Genomic DNA, 6199 nt, shown 5'->3' with positions numbered 1-6199 from the left:
GAATCCTGCCATCTTGCGGCTGCAAGGCCCATGAAACTATGGTCGCTAAATGCGAACTTGTTCTCTAACGAACCTCAACAGTTAACTAAATTCACTTGATGGGTCCACTTTAAAATTAAAGTTTGGTGGAGAACATTTCACTTCAAAGATGTAACTGCTATATTTTTTGGCCTTGCAGACACTTTGGCCTTATTCGCTTAGAAGCCGGTTTTTTCAGATTTAGGGTGTTCTTCCGAGAAAGTTCTCTCCAAAACGAAGTTAGAGACCCTCCATTTTTTTTACATTTCTGACATCACTAACTCATTATCTTTCAATGATAAATTTTGCAGAAAAAAAATCAATGTTAGAAAATTTTCGCACGAAAGTCCTTTAAGCCACGTTTGGCCCCACACCAAGATGGCAACAGAAACCGTGAAAAGGTCTATTTTAGAAATGTTGACCTTTACTGGGAAAAAAAACAGAACTGTAGAGTGGTAAAGTGATGACGTCACAAAAAGTAAATTTATGAAATTATGGGATTTACTGAGATATTCTGAAAGTACATGATGAAGAATGGCCTCTTGCCAAAAATCAGCATATTGTTGCAATATGGGGGTAAGATATTAGCCCTTCCATGCTCCAGTAACTCCATACAAATCCTTGTAATTTTGCCTTTGTTCCAAACGGTTGGAACAAAGACAAAATTATAAGGATTTGTATGGAGTCACTGTAGCATGAAAGGGCCAATATCTCATCCCCAAACTGCAATAAGATGCCGATTTTTCGCAAATGGCCATTCTTCATCATGTACTTTCTGAAGATCTTAATGAATCCCATAATTTCATAATTTTAAATATTTGTGACGTCACACTTTACCACTCTGTACTGAATGGAATTATTGAATGTGCATACTTAACCTTAGTCAAAGTGGAGATTGAATCTGCGATTTTCAGAACCAAATCAGATACAGCAACACACGTTCAACAGACTGCCATTTACAGTTGAGATAATACTTTTAAAAGATGAAACGGAACTTACTTGGAATTGAGGTTTGAAGGTAAATATTAATGATCTGTCCGAGTGTAAACTGCATGCCCTGAAAAACGAGTCATGATCAGTATTATGTAAACAAGGGCCGAGTGCAGGTTTTAACGTGACGACATTGCCGCCATATTGGTGAACGAAAACAAAAGATCTTTTGTTCGTCCACCAGAAGTCGTACATTTCTCTATTGTTATTGGTGTCTCTACAGGTTGGTTAAAAACGTCCTATTCTGTAGTTCAGCTCTTTATCTGTGTGGTTAAGAAAGACGCATAAAAAGGTGGCCATGTAACCTCTGCTCAAAATTCACACACCTTCCACATACTGGAATGAAAGCAATGAATGTGGAAGTCATGCACGATGAAACATAACAAAGCAAAACAACACTACTCACGTTAATAGTCTAAAGCAGGATCATGATGGACTTGATACTTATTAACAGATTGTTTATTTATTTTAACCCTTTCACTGCCACAAATGCCAATCGACACTTCTAAATTTTACTCTGTCTAACGCCAGACGATTTTACTTGTCAATGGGGAAGTCCTCGGTGATTAAAGGGTCAAGTTTCTTTGTGGCACAGTGCATTCTGGTAAAATGCAATGCATATATTTTTATTTATTTATTAACTTTGCCAGTCAAGCTGCCAGAGCACCACAACAGCTTGCGCCAATAGACCTTTTCGGCTTGTACATTTTGTTTTCCCAATACAGATCATGTGATAATACTCAGGAGGCTTGGTCCTTTGGTTTGTTCATTAAAAAGAGTGCATGCAGGCATATTCCTGCTTGCATGCCCTCATTTTAATGAACAAAACAAAAGACCAAACCTCCTGAGTATTATCACATGATCTGTATTGGGAAAACAAAATGTACTTGTAAGCCGAAAAGGTCTATTACTGTGGCCCCTTTTTTACCCTCCCAACCATGATACACAACAGAAGACAAACCACAACACCGGGAACTACGTGCCCTACTCTTAGCGACAAGTGTGTGGGTTCTTTTACGTCCCACAGAATTATTAACATTAAAGGGTTGTGAGATGGGACTTCATCACTAACTTCAATTTTTCAATGTTACTTAATAGATGCCATTATAAAATTGCTTGATATCTTTTCCATCCTTTAGCAGAGGTTTTGCCATGAAAAATCATTTTGACAGGCCACAAACACCAATTATGTTTGCACATACAGACCACATAAAGCCCTTCAGTGAGACAACCATTTTCTTATGCTTTGTGAGGGCTGTGGTACATGAACTACTCAGGTTTCCAGCATGAAACTTGAAGATGATTGGATTTTTTATTCACAATTAACACACCAAATTTGGAGACAACCAGATATAACACAAATGAACAATAGATCTTTTCACGGTTTCTGACGCCATAAAACACGGCTTAAATTACAGTGAATGTGTGGGAATTTTGCCGACTTTGAACCATTATAAATCCTTCAAGGTCTAACAACTGTGGATAGCAAAAATACCTCTCAAAAGCATTTCCCTTGAGATTATTTTCGTGAAGTACGATGATCAGAATCAAGCTATAACGACCGTCAACAAAATTAGTACATTTCGTAATTATAAAGCCTTGTAAACAAAATTATGCAAATTCGCAATGTGTGAAGTTCGATATCGTGTGTCGATCAAGGCAAGGAATCGCAACAAACGCTTCAGGTGCGCCTAAAAATAGTATAAATTGTTTCTTGCAACAGTTCTACTCACCATTGGGACAGAACTATCTTTGAACAATGCTAAGGCATAAAGCTAACAAATGCCACAAAGGGTAGTCGCCCCTAGTCCCGCAAGAGGTCCTTGAGCAAGTATTAATAGCGGAGATGGCTGACCCCTGGGCGGCCTTTACTTGCGAGAAGATATCTGGACTTCCTCTAATTGGCCGAGAAACAAAGTAAGTTTGATCCTCGGTCCGATAAGGGTCTAATTAGTTTTCGTTTACTTCGTTTCTGCACCTTGTTTTCTCAAGAGAAGAGACCAGAAAGAATGTGTAATTAATGCTGTCACATTTCAGCGATAAAAATCTAGAATACCCCGCCTCTAACTTGAATTGTTTTCAAAACTAAAAGTTATTGCAGGGGACAATTTTAAAACTGTGGACGGAGTTTTTGAAATTGCTGCCACAGAATCAATGTTTATTCGAATACTTCCAGTCGCTTTCGATAAGTTTGCTATTGACTTTTTTAAATCTTACCACGGGATTCCTTGACTGGATGGGGAGAAATAATCCCTCGAGTTTGGACTCGAGTTCGAGTTCGAGTTGAAGATCGAGTTAGACTTCGAGTTTGACTTCGAGTTGGTTTTCGAGTTGAAGATCGAGTTAGACTTCGATTTCAAAAAAAAAAATGGACAAGAGGTGAACACTCATGAAATGTTTTTCGTTCCCGCCACGACCTCAGTCAAAACTCAGACATTTTCTCTCTGCGCTTTCGCTGTTTTTTTATCTCGCACCTCGATTTTCAACAAAAAGCCCAAACTGTTTTGATAACGACTAGAGACACTCTCGGAGTTAAGAGAATAGTAAACGAAGATGGTGTTGGTGAGCTTTATACGCTTTGTATGACAGGCCACAACAACGGCCCTCTTCTGGGCGCTTCATATCCAAAAGTGGGAGAAGGATTTATCGGAAAGAAAAGGTGTTTGAAAGCCCTCCTATTGACCAGATAGACTGTCTATGTTGAGCGCCTCAGTGTGTTCTCTTGGTTTTCGAGCGCTTTCTAGTGAAGGCATACTTTGCATCAATTTTCTTATATAAACATGCAGTTGACATGTTTTATGAATTTTTGTTTTCTTTGGGCGATTTTGGAAAAATCTGCCTGCCCCACACTACGGCGTCTTCGATATTTTTGGTCCACTGACAGATTTTTCCAAATTTTGCTCGCCGCGTGATTAGGAAAAGCTCCAATTTTGACCTAATTTAAAACAAAACAAACAGAATTCGTACTAGTGCAACCTAACTAAAAATTTAAACCTACCACAGCCGCAGAACATTTCCTGTTATCTTCTAACCACACACTGCCAACGACATGCGATAAATACCCACCGAAAAAATCTCTTCCATTCGAGACTCTATCCGTAAGGCCACAGAAGTTTTTTTTTTAATCCAAAAAGGCAGAACAATAGACCTTTTCGGCTTGTACATTTTGTTCTCCCAATACAGATCATGTGATAATACTCAGGAGGTTTGGTCTTTTGTTTTGTTCATTAAAAAGAGTGCATGCAGGCATAGTCATGCTTGCATGCCCTCATCAATCGATATGCTCTGAACATCCACGCAGAATCAGACTGTTCCCTTATATGCTATGTGATTATTTTTTAATATAAGCTTATCTTTAATTTACACTGTGTTTCCTGAACATATTACGAAAATATGCTACATATGCTCGAAATATGCTTATTGTACCTGAAGAAGCCTGGTTTGGCCAGCCGAAATATCGATATACGTTCAAAAAAATCAACCCACCTTGTGTCGCTTTTTGCTTTTATATTCCCCATTTTATATATGAAGCCGATTAGATCACTATTGTTCTAACATATACCAGCAGCATCATCGTTCCGGTTGCTCACTGTAATTTCTGACCGCTTTGCCTACCCGTCAAGATGCAAGGTCTGTGCTGTGCAACTTGGACTTACGCATAAGCAATTAAGCCACTTCCTTTAGTCTCTTCTAAATTACCCTTTTGATCCATGATGAAAAGATTCATTTCATATATACCATTTCATTATTGAAAAGAAGACCTACGTTGTATCGCCACACGCCTTCTCTGGCGACAAAGTTATCTCTCTGATTGTTGATGTTGTTTCCTCGCTGAAAACGGGCATGTTTCAGCGTTAATTTGCATTCGAAAATAAAGTCTCCATAAACTAAATTAAACCTACCGTTCCATTGCCAATTCCACGATGGCCAGCAACAAGACCAACCAGGCTGTTTTTGGGGACCTCGTATCAAACCACTTATGCCTTGAAAACGTGTGTAACACAAGACGACCATGAGGACAACGTGACAGTCACGCATCACGCGTAACGTAATTAGCATATAATTCCCTCCTCCTCGATTTTTTATTTTGTCGATGTTTTTGACGTGCTCGTTATTTTTATATTTTTATGACATATCTAACTCGATCTTCAACTCGAAGTCCAACTCGAAGTCTAACTTGAACTCGAATGCAAACTCGATGGTTCGGGATTCCCGACTGGATGTTTTGTGTTTACGACGGCATTGATTTCCGTTAACATCTGATTGGTTCTCATAAATGGCAGGAGTCAATATAAAATCACTGTTGACAGATGAGCGGCATACGTTTTGAGAAACAAATGAACCAGGCGTTTTTTCTTCTCACGAAGGCCTAAATCAAAGGGAACCCATGGCTAAACTCGTGGATTAAGTAATCCAGAGATGTAACATGTTGGTGAACTTGCAATTATTGGTCAATTTTAAAGGCTATTAAAACAAGCTGGGTTCATAGCGTGCAGTCGCTCTCATCTCATTTGGTGTAGACTTTGTAGATATTACAAAGAGATATGTCCAGAATAGCTAGCTTGGCAAAGTGGCAGGTGAACACGGTGTGGTATAGGCAAAGGAGTCTAAAGTCATAGTGGACTGTACCCCCTCCCCCCCCCCCCCCCCACACACACACACAAGTTTGTGTTTGTCACGTGGTGAGAAGATTACTGGGAAAATTTGCATGTATTCAAGAAGTTTTTTTCTTCCCATATGAGCTTACAGACCTTTGTCATTGCATTTCAGTCATTGCTGTAGGTAAGGTTTCTGGACAGTACTTGCTTTCCAATGTGGAACTGCTAGTCTCTAATTTAATGCACGTAAAGTACATCAAAATAAGTAGCCTCTTTTGCCAAATGGAATGCATCGGCAACTGCTTGTATTACAAGTGCTTCAGCCCATGTACTCTGTTGCAGGGTTTTCTTTAAGGTTTTAAGTAGCCGGAGTTTTTTCCAAAGTAGACGGTTGTGGGTCCGGAGGACCCACACGATGGGCTTTAGCCCATCGCTTCTAGGGGGGTCCGGGATGCTCCCCCGGAAAATTTTTGAAAACTGAATGCCGGAAAATGCATTTCCTGGCATTTTGGGCCATGAAACTCAGACATTAGAGGAATGAATCAAACTGCAATTATACTATGAAAACCATGTTACTCAAAGAAAGACGAAGC

The sequence above is a fragment of the Montipora capricornis genome, chromosome 2 (genome assembly GCF_036669925.1).
Source record: "Montipora capricornis isolate CH-2021 chromosome 2, ASM3666992v2, whole genome shotgun sequence".
NCBI classification, from domain to species: Eukaryota; Metazoa; Cnidaria; class Anthozoa; order Scleractinia; family Acroporidae; genus Montipora; species Montipora capricornis.
This window is presented reverse-complemented; position numbering follows the sequence as displayed.